Below are 11,435 nucleotides of genomic sequence, written 5' to 3' on the forward strand. Positions count from 1 at the left end.
ATTAGGTAGCATAGTTTGCCCACATTAGGTAGCACAGATTCCCCACATTAGGTAACATAGTTTCCCCACATTAGGTAGCATAGTTTCCCCACATTAGGTAGCACAGATTCCCCACATTAGGTAACATAGTTTCCACACATTAGGTAGCATAGCTTCCCCACATTAGGTAGCATACTTTCCCCACATTAGGTAGCATAGTTTCCCCACATTAGGTAGCACAGATTCCCCACATTAGGTAACATAGTTTCCCCACATTAGGTAGCATAGATTCCTCACATTAGGTAGCCATAGCCCCTCCAAACACAAAGACAGACACAGACAGAGACACACTTACCTGCCCTGCACAGCGCTTCTCCTCGCCGTAAGCGGCCTGACGAGTTACGTCCCTGACGTTCTCCTGAGCGGGTCTGCAGAAGTACGTCACTTGTGCGACGTACCTCATCAGACCCCGGTGGGCCAGAGGCAGACTCACTGTCTAAAGTGCCCGCTGCGCTATTATATCCCGCAGCTGCTTTAGAACAGTGAGCAGCGGCGGCGCCAACCCTACCATGAACCTACTAGGCACAAAAAAAGGGGGCAGCAAAATGCTGCCCCTGAAAAGTGCCACCTGGGACTTATGGTCCCACCGGGTCCCATGGTAGGGCCGACCAGAGGCGGCTCTAGACTTTGTGAGGCCTTAGGCGAAACTTGAACATGAGGCCCTGCTTTATTTTCTGCAGAAATTACATGGTGGTCCGGCTGTGAGATGGTTATACTGTGACATCACCGTGTATTATCCCTGTACTGTGACATCACTGTGTATTATCTCTGTACTGTGCCATCACTCTGTGTATTATCCCTGTAATGTGACATCACTGTGTATTAACTCTGTACTGTGCCATCACTGTGTATTATCCCTGTACTGTGACGTCACTGTGTATTATCTCTGTACTGTGCCATCACTCTGTGTATTATCCCTGTACTGTGACATCACTGTGTGTATTATCCCTGTACTGTGACATCACTGTGTATTATCCCTGTACTGTGACATCACTGTGTGTATTATCCCTGTACTGTGACATCACTGTGTATTATCTCTGTACTGTGCCATCACTCTGTGTATTATCCCTGTAATGTGACATCACTGTGTATTAACTCTGTACTGTGCCATCACTGTGGATTATCCCTGTACTGTGACGTCACTGTGTATTATATCTGTACTGTGCCATCACTCTGTGTATTATCCCTGCACTGTGACATCACTGTGTGTATTATCCCTGTACTGTGACAGCACTGTGCATTATCCCTGTACTGTGACATCACTGTGTATTAACTCTGTACTGTGACATCACTGTGCATTGTCCCTATACTGTGACATCACTGTGTGTATTCTCCCTGTAATGTGACATCACTGTGTATTATCCCTGCACTGTGACATCACTCTGTATATTATCCCTGTACTGTGATATCACTCTGTATATTATCCCTGTACTGTGACATCACTGTGTGTATTATCCCTGTACTGTGACATCACTGTGTATTATCCCTGTACTGTGACATCACTGTGTATTATCCCTGTACTGTGACATCACTGTGTATTATCTCTGTACTGTGACATCACTGTGTATTATCCCTGTACTGTGACATCACTCTGTATATTATCCCTGTACTGTGACATCACTGTGTATTTTTCCTGTACTGTGACATCACTGTGTATTATTCCTGTACTGAGACATCAATGTGTATTATTCCTGTACTGTGACATCACTGTGTATTATTCCTGTACTGTGACATCACTGTGTGTATTATCTCTGTACTGTGATATCACTGTGTATTTTCCCTGTACTGTAACGTCACTGTGTATTATCCCTGTACTATGACATCACTGTGTATATTATCCTTCCCTGTACTGTGACATCACTGTGTGTATTATCTCTGTACTGTGACATCACTGTGTATTATCCCTGTACTGTGACATCGCTGTGTGTATTAACTCTGTACTGTGACATCACTGTGTATTATCCCTGTACTGTGACATCACTGTGTGTATTATCTCTGTACTGTGACATCACTGTGTGTATTATCTCTGTACTGTGACATTACTGTGTGTATTATCCCTGTACTGTGACATCACTGTGTATTATCCCTGTACTGTGACATCACTGTGTTTATTATCCCTGTACTGTGACATCACTGTGTATTATCCCGGTACTGTGACATCACTGTGTATTATGCCTGTACTGTGACATCACTGTGTATTATCCCTGTACTGTGACATCACTGTGTATATTATCCCTGTACTGTGACATCACTGTGTATATTATCCCTGTACTGTGACATCACTGTGTGTATTATCCCTGTACTGTGACATCACTGTGTATATTATCCCTGTACTGTGACATCACTGTGTGTATTATCCCTGTACTATGACATCACTGTGTATATTATCCCTGTACTGTGACATCACTGTGTTTATTATCCCTGTACTGTGACATCACTGTGTGTATTATCCCTGTACTGTGACATCACTGTGTGTATTATCCCTGTACTGTGACCTCACTGTGTGTATTATCCCTGTACTGTGACATCACTGTGTGTATTATCCCTGTACTGTGACATCACTGTGTGTATTATCCCTGTACTGTGACATCACTGTGTATTATCCCTGTACTGTGACATCACTCTGTATATTATCCCTGTACTGTGACATCACTCTGTTTATTATCCCTGTACTGTGACACCACTGTGTATTATCTCTGTATTGTCACATCACTGTGTATTATCCCTGTACTGTGACATCACTGTGTATTATCCCTGTACTGTGACGTCACTGTGTATTATCCCTGTACTGTGACATCACTGTGCGTATTATCCCTCCCTGTACTGTGACATCACTGTGTGTATTATCTCTGTACTGTGACATCACTGTGTATTATCCCTGTACTGTGACATCACTGTGTGTATTATCTCTGTACTGTGACATCACTGTGTGTATTATCTCTGTACTGTGACATCACTGTGTGTATTATCCCTGTACTGTGACATCACTGTGTATTATCTATGTACTCTGACATCACTGTGTATATTATCCCTGTACTGTGACATCACTGTGTATATTATCCCTGTACTGTGACATCACTGTGTGTATTATCCCTGTACTGTGACATCACTGTGTTTATTATCCCGGTACTGTGACATCACTGTGTGTATTATCCCTGTACTGTGACATCACTGTGTGTATTATCCCTGTACTGTTACATCACTGTGTATATTATCTCTGAACTATAACATCACTGTGTGTTATCTCTATACTGCAACATCACTGTTGATACTTACACTGCACTGTGACATCACTGTATATATTAAGCCTGTATACCCTAATGCCACTGTACATATTTACCTTGCACTGCGAGTGACAATACAGGGTAAATATGCACAGTGACATCACAGTTCAGAGTTAATATAAACAGTAATGTCTCTGTACAGGGACAATAAACAGTTTTGCCACTACAGGGTTAATAAACGCAGTGTTGTCACAGTAGAGGGTAACTATACAGTGATGTCATTGTACCCGGAAAATATACACAGTGAAGTCAGCATTCAAGAATAATAAACTGTGATGTCACTACAGGGTTGTTATACACAGTGACATCAAATTACAGGATGAAGCACAGTGATGTCACAGTTTATTATGAAGCACAGTGATGTCACAGTTTATTATGAAGCACAGTGATGTCACAGTTTATTATGAAGCACAGTGATGTCACAGTTTATTATGAAGCACAGTGACGTCACAGTTTATTATGAAGCACAGTGACGTCACAGTTTATTATGAAGCACAGTGACGTCACAGTTTATTATGAAGCACAGTGACGTCACAGTTTATTATGAAGCACAGTGACATCACAGTTTATTATGAAGCACAGTGATGTCACAGTTTATTATGAAGCACAGTGATGTCACAGTTTATTATGAAGCACAGTGATGTCACAGTTTATTATGAAGCACAGTGATGTCACAGTTTATTATGAAGCACAGTGACGTCACAGTTTATTATGAAGCACAGTGACGTCACAGTTTATTATGAAGCACAGTGACGTCACAGTTTATTATGAAGCACAGTGACGTCACAGTTTATTATGAAGCACAGTGACATCACAGTTTATTATGAAGCACAGTGATGTCACAGTTTATTATGAAGCAGTGATGTCACTGTTTATTTTGAAGCACAGTGATGTCACAGTTTATTATGAAGCACAGTGACGTCAGTTTATTATGAAGCGCAGTGATATCACAGTTTATTATGAAGCACAGTGATGTCACAGTTTATTTTGAAGCACAGCGATGTCACAGTTTATTATGAAGCACAGTGATGTCACAGTTTATTATGAAGCTCAGTGATGTCACAGTTTATTATGAAGCACAGTGATGTCACAGTTTATTATGAAGCACAGTGATGTCACAGTTTATTATGAAGCACAGTGATGTCACAGTTTATTATGAAGCACAGTGATGTCACAGTTTATTATGAAGCACAGCGATGTCACAGTTTATTATGAAGCACAGCGATGTCACAGTTTATTATGAAGCACAGTGATGTCACAGTTTATTATGAAGCACAGTGACGTCACAGTTTATTATGAAGCACAGTGATGTCACAGTTTATTATGAAGCACAGTGATGTCACAGTTTATTATGAAGCACAGTGATGTTACAGTTTATTATGAAGCACAGTGATGTCACAGTTTATTATGAAGCACAGTGATGTCACAGTTTATTATGAAGCACAGTGATGTCACAGTTTATTATGAAGCACAGTGACGTCACAGTTTATTATGAAGCGCAGTGACGTCACAGTTTATTATGAAGTACAGTGATGTCAAAGTTTATTATGAAGCACAGTGATGTCACAGTTTATTATGAAGCACAGTGATGTCACAGTTTATTATGAAGCAGAGTGATGTCACAGTTTATTATGAAGCACAGTGATGTCACAGTTTATTATGAAGCACAGTGATGTCACAGTTTATTATGATGCACAGTGATGTCACAGTTTAATATGAAGCACAGTGACGTCACAGTTTATTATGAAGCACAGTGACGTCACAGTTTATTATGAAGCACAGTGACGTCACAGTTTATTATGAAGCACAGTGATGTCACAGTTTATTATGAAGCACAGTGATGTCACAGTTTATTATGAAGCAGAGTGATGTCACAGTTTATTATGAAGCACAGTGATGTCACAGTTTATTATGAAGCACAGTGATGTCACAGTTTATTATGAAGCACAGTGATGTCACAGTTTATTATGAAGCACAGTGATGTCACAGTTTATTATGAAGCACAGTGATGTCACAGTTTATTATGATGCACAGTGATGTCACAGTTTAATATGAAGCACAGTGACGTCACAGTTTATTATGAAGCACAGTGACGTCACAGTTTATTATGAAGCACAGTGACGTCACAGTTTATTATGAAGCACAGTGATGTCACAGTTTATTATGAAGCACAGTGATGTCACAGTTTATTATGAAGCACAGTGATGTCACAGTTTATTATGAAGCACAGTGATGTCACAGTTTATTATGAAGCACAGTGATGTCACAGTTTATTATGAAGCACAGTGATGTCACAGTTTATTATGAAGCACAGTGATGTCACAGTTTATTATGAAGCACAGTGACGTCACAGTTTATTATGAAGCACAGTGACGTCACAGTTTATTATGAAGCACAGTGACGTCACAGTTTATTATGAAGCACAGTGATGTCACAGTTTATTATGAAGCACAGTGATGTCACAGTTTATTATGAAGCAGAGTGATGTCACAGTTTATTATGAAGCACAGTGATGTCACAGTTTATTATGAAGCACAGTGATGTCACAGTTTAATATGATGCACAGTGATGTCACAGTTTATTATGAAGCACAGTGATATCACAGTTTATTATGAAGCACAGTGATGTCACAGTTTATTATGAAGCACAGTGATGTCACAGTTTATTATGAAGCACAGTGATGTCACAGTTTATTATGAAGCACAGTGATGTCACAGTTTATTATGAAGCACAGTGATGTCACAGTTTATTATGAAGCACAGTGATATCACAGTTTATTATGAAGCAGAGTGATGTCACAGTTTATTATGAAGCACAGTGATGTCACAGTTTATTATGAAGCACAGTGATGTCACAGAGACTACAGAATGTACAACTGTACGTATGATGAAGATGGCAGGATGCTATCGAAACGTCACACATACATGGGGGAATAAAACACTTTGTTTTTGCACCTTATCTGGGAGTGCCGCTGGATCTTTAGTTTTGTAGATAGATAGATGATATATAGATAGATAGATAATAGATATGAGATAGATAGATAGATAGATAGATAGATAGATAGATAGATATGAGATAGATAGATAGATAGATCAGTGTATCCCAACCAGGGGGCCTCTAGCTATTCCAAAACGACAACTCCCAGCATGTCTTTGGCTTTATGAGCATACTGGGAGTTGTAGTTTTGCAACAGCTGGAGGCCCCCTGGTTGGGAAACACTGCTCTATATATCGATAAATCATCTATCTATCTATCTATCTATCTCTCATATCTATCTATCTTTCATCTATCTCTCATCTATCTGAGATAGATATGACATAGATAAAGAAATAGAAAGATAGATACATAAATAGATGGATATAGATAGATGGATAGATAGATATGATATAAATAGATAGATATGAGATAGATAGATAGATAGATAGATAGATAGATAGGAGATAGATGGATAGATAGATAAAAAATAAAAAAAACTCCAGAAGAGCAGCACAACAAAATTAAGAAAACCAATGCAATGGTGCACGCTGGGTGTGGACCTTGGTGAGAGGTTCACATGTACTAGAAAAAATCAAGAGACCAGCAGCACACAGAAAAATTAGTGCAAAAAAGGTGGAGATTTATTGCATTATCCCAGTGTACAAGCTCCTTGAGAACGGCGACGAGAGGTCGCTGAAACGTCGCTTCTTTTGTACACTGGGATAATGCAATAAATCTCCACCTTTTTTGCACTAATTTTTCTGTGTGCTGCTGATCTCTTGATTTTTTTTTTTTTTTGGATAGATAGATAGATAATAGATAGATGATTGATATAGATCAGTGTTTCCCAACTAGGGGGGCCTCCAGCTGTTGCAAAACTACCACTCCCAGTATGCTCATAAAGCCAAAGGAATGCTGGGAGTTGTAGTTTTGCAACAGGTGGAGGCCCCCTGGTTGGGAAACTGATCTATCTATCTATATCATATAAATGTATCTTTATCATATCCATCTATCTATATCATATCCATCTATCTCCTATCTATCTATCTATCTATCTGTCTATATCATATCTATCTATCATCTATCTATCGATCTGTCTATCATCTATCTATCCATCTATTTATGTATCTTTCTATATATCATCTCTCTATCTATATATCATCTATTTATCTATCTTTCTATCTATCTCATATCTATCTATTGTTACGCCTAGCGCTCCGGGTCCCCGCTCCTCCCCGGAGCGCTTACGGCGTCTCTCTCTCCGCAGCGCCCCGGTCGGTCCCGCTGACCGGGAGCGCTGCACTGTCATGGCCGTCGGGGATGCGATTCGCACAGCGGGACGCGCCCGCTCGCGAATCGCATCCCAGGTCACTTACCCGTTCCCGTCCCCTGCTGTCATGTGCTGGCGCGCGCGGCTCCGCTCTCTAGGGCGCGCGCGCGCCAGCTCCCTAAGACTTAAAGGGCCAGTGCACCAATGATTGGTGCCTGGCCCAATTAGCTTAATTGGCTTCCACCTGCTCCCAGACTATATCTGACCTCTGCCCCTGCACTCCCCTGCCGGATCTTGTTGCCTTAGAGCCTAGTGAAAGCGTTACTGTGTTGTCCTTACTGTGTACTTGACCTCCTGCTATTACCTTACTGACTACGATCCTTGCTGCCTGCCCCGACCTTCTGCTACGTCCGACCTTGCTTTTGTCTACTCCCTTGTACCGCGCCTATCTTCAGCAGTCAGAGAGGTTGAGCCGTTGCTAGTGGATACGACCTGGTCACTACCGCCGCAGCAAGACCATCCCGCTTTGCGGCGGGCTCTGGTGAACACCAGTAGTGACTTAGAACCGGTCCACTAGCACGGTCCACGCCAATCCCTCTCTGGCACAGAGGATCCACCTCCTGCCAGCCGGCATCGTGACAGTAGATCCGGCCATGGATCCCGCTGAGGTTCCCCTGCCTTCTATCTCTGATCTCACCACGGTGGTCGCCCAGCAATCCCGACAGATCGCCCATCTAACCCACCAGCTGTCGGAAGTGTCCACCACGGTGCAGCAACTTCAGTCGCAACTTCTGCCTCTGCTACAGCAGCAACCATCTCCTCCGCCAGCTCCTGCACCCCTTCCGCAGCGAGTGGCCACTCCTAGCCTCCGCTTGTCCCTGCCGGACAAATTTGATGGGGACTCTAAGTTTTGCCGTGGCTTTCTTTCGCAATGTTCCCTGCACTTGGAGATGATGTCGGACCAGTTTCCTACTGAAAGGTCTAAGGTGGCTTTCGTAGTCAGCCTTCTGTCTGGAAAAGCCCTGTCATGGGCCACACCGCTCTGGGACCGCGATGACCCCGTCACTGCCTCTGTACACTCCTTCTTCTCGGAAATTCGAAGTGTCTTTGAGGAACCTGCCCGAGCCTCTTCTGCTGAGACTGCCCTGCTGAACCTGGTCCAGGGTAATTCTTCCGTTGGCGAGTACGCCATACAATTCCGTACTCTTGCTTCTGAACTATCCTGGAATAATGAGGCCCTCTGCGCGACCTTTAAAAAGGCCTATCCAGCAACATTAAAGATGTTCTGGCCGCACGAGAAATTCCTGCTAACCTGCATGAACTCATTCATCTAGCCACTCGCATTGACATGCGTTTTTCTGAGAGACATCAAGAGCTCCGCCAGGAAAAAGACTTAGATCTCTGGGCACCTCTCCCACAGTCTCCGTTGCAATCTACGCCTAGGCCTCCCGCCGAGGAGGCCATGCAAGTGGATCGGTCTCGCCTGACCCAGGAGGAGAGGAATCGCCGTAGGGAAGAAAATCTTTGTCTGTACTGTGCCAGTACCGAACATTTTTTGGTGGATTGCCCTATCCGTCCTCCACGTCTGGGAAACGCACGCTCGCACCCAGCTCTCGTGGGTGTGGCGTCTCTTGATGCTAAGTCGGCTTCTCCACGTCTCACGGTGCCTGTACGGATTTCTCCTTCAGCCAACTCTTCCCTCTCAGCCGTGGCCTGCTTGGACTCTGGTGCCTCTGGGAATTTTATTCGGGAGTCCTTGGTGAATAAATTTCGCATCCCGGTGACCCGTCTCGTCAAGCCACTCTACATTTCCGCGGTCAACGGAGTCAGGTTGGATTGCACCGTGCGTTACCGCACGGAGCCCCTCCTAATGTGCATCGGACCTCATCACGAAAAAATTGAGTTTTTGGTCCTCTCCAATTGCACTTCCGAAATTCTCCTTGGACTACCCTGGCTTCAACACCATTCCCCAACCCTGGATTGGTCCACAGGGGAGATCAAGAGCTGGGGTACCTCTTGTTTCAAGGACTGCCTTAAACCGGTGCCCAGTACTCCCTGCCGTGACCCTGTGGTTCCCCCTGTATCCGGTCTCCCTAAGGTCTTTATGGACTCTGCCTGCCATAAGAAGTGCCTCTCCCCCCCTCCCAGTCCAGTCAGGCAAGCCTCGGTGCCTCCTCATGGCCCCCGTCCTGGTGTCACACTGCCCCGTGCCAGGCCTCGCCCTCTGCCCTCCCTCCCCATTCCCACTCCTGCTGTACTGCCTGCCGTTGAGGAATCCCTCCATTCTTTCCCGGTGTCCTCATCCCAGGGGAGGCAGTTACCGGACAAAGAGAAGGGGAGACCTAAGGGGGGGGGGTACTGTTACGCCTAGCGCTCCGGGTCCCCGCTCCTCCCCGGAGCGCTTACGGCGTCTCTCTCTCCGCAGCGCCCCGGTCGGTCCCGCTGACCGGCAGCGCTGCACTGTCATGGCCGTCGGGGATGCGATTCGCACAGCGGGACGCGCCCGCTCGCGAATCGCATCCCAGGTCACTTACCCGTTCCCGTCCCCTGCTGTCATGTGCTGGCGCGCGCGGCTCCGCTCTCTAGGGCGCGCGCGCGCCAGCTCCCTGAGACTTAAAGGGCCAGTGCACCAATGATTGGTGCCTGGCCCAATTAGCTTAATTGGCTTCCACCTGCTCCCAGACTATATCTGACCTCTGCCCCTGCACTCCCCTGCCGGATCTTGTTGCCTTAGAGCCTAGTGAAAGCGTTACTGTGTTGTCCTTACTGTGTACTTGACCTCCTGCTATTACCTTACTGACTACGATCCTTGCTGCCTGCCCCGACCTTCTGCTACGTCCGACCTTGCTTTTGTCTACTCCCTTGTACCGCGCCTATCTTCAGCAGTCAGAGAGGTTGAGCCGTTGCTAGTGGATACGACCTGGTCACTACCGCCGCAGCAAGACCATCCCGCTTTGCGGCGGGCTCTGGTGAACACCAGTAGTGACTTAGAACCGGTCCACTAGCACGGTCCACGCCAATCCCTCTCTGGCACAGAGGATCCACCTCCTGCCAGCCGGCATCGTGACATCTATATCTATCTATCTATCTATATATATATATATATATATATATATATATATATATATATATATATATATTTATGTATCTATCTATATATCATCCATCTACCTATCTATCTCTCATATCTATTTATCTATCTATCTCTCATCTATCTGAGTTAGATAGATAGATAGATATGAGATAGATAGATATGAGATAGATAGATAGATATGAGATAGATAGATATAAGATAGATAGATATGAGATAGATAGATAGATAGAGATGAGATAGATAGATAGATAGATATGAGATAGATATGAGGATAGATAGATAGATATGAAAAAGATAGATAGATAGATGCATAAATAGATGGATATAGATAGATGGATGGATGGATAGATATGAGATAGATAGATAGATAGATAGATAGATAGATAGGGGAGTATGCCCGTGGTATGTGGCCTAATGCTCGCCTCTGGGGCCGGACCTGGAGAGGGCAGCGGGCCCCCTCTCACGCTGGGCCCCTGTGCAGCTGAACCGGCTGCACAGGCGATATGTCCGCCCCTGGTCCCAGTTCCTATAGTCCTGTCAGGCTGAGTCCCTATACGTCCTCAGGGTTCTCCTGCAGTGTTCTCCCATAATGTGAATAGGATATATATTCAGTGCAAAGGACCTTTGACGTGGGTCACATGATTGTTAGTCACATGATAATGTTTGTCACATGTTTAAAGGGTAGCTCCCACCATCCATTTTTTTTTCTGTCCCTGCCTATTGCCCATCTCTCCCTAACCCCCTCCCTCCCTTTACATTTTTTTTACTATAT

The sequence above is a fragment of the Hyla sarda genome, chromosome 2 (genome assembly GCF_029499605.1).
Source record: "Hyla sarda isolate aHylSar1 chromosome 2, aHylSar1.hap1, whole genome shotgun sequence".
Classification (NCBI taxonomy): domain Eukaryota; kingdom Metazoa; phylum Chordata; class Amphibia; order Anura; family Hylidae; genus Hyla; species Hyla sarda.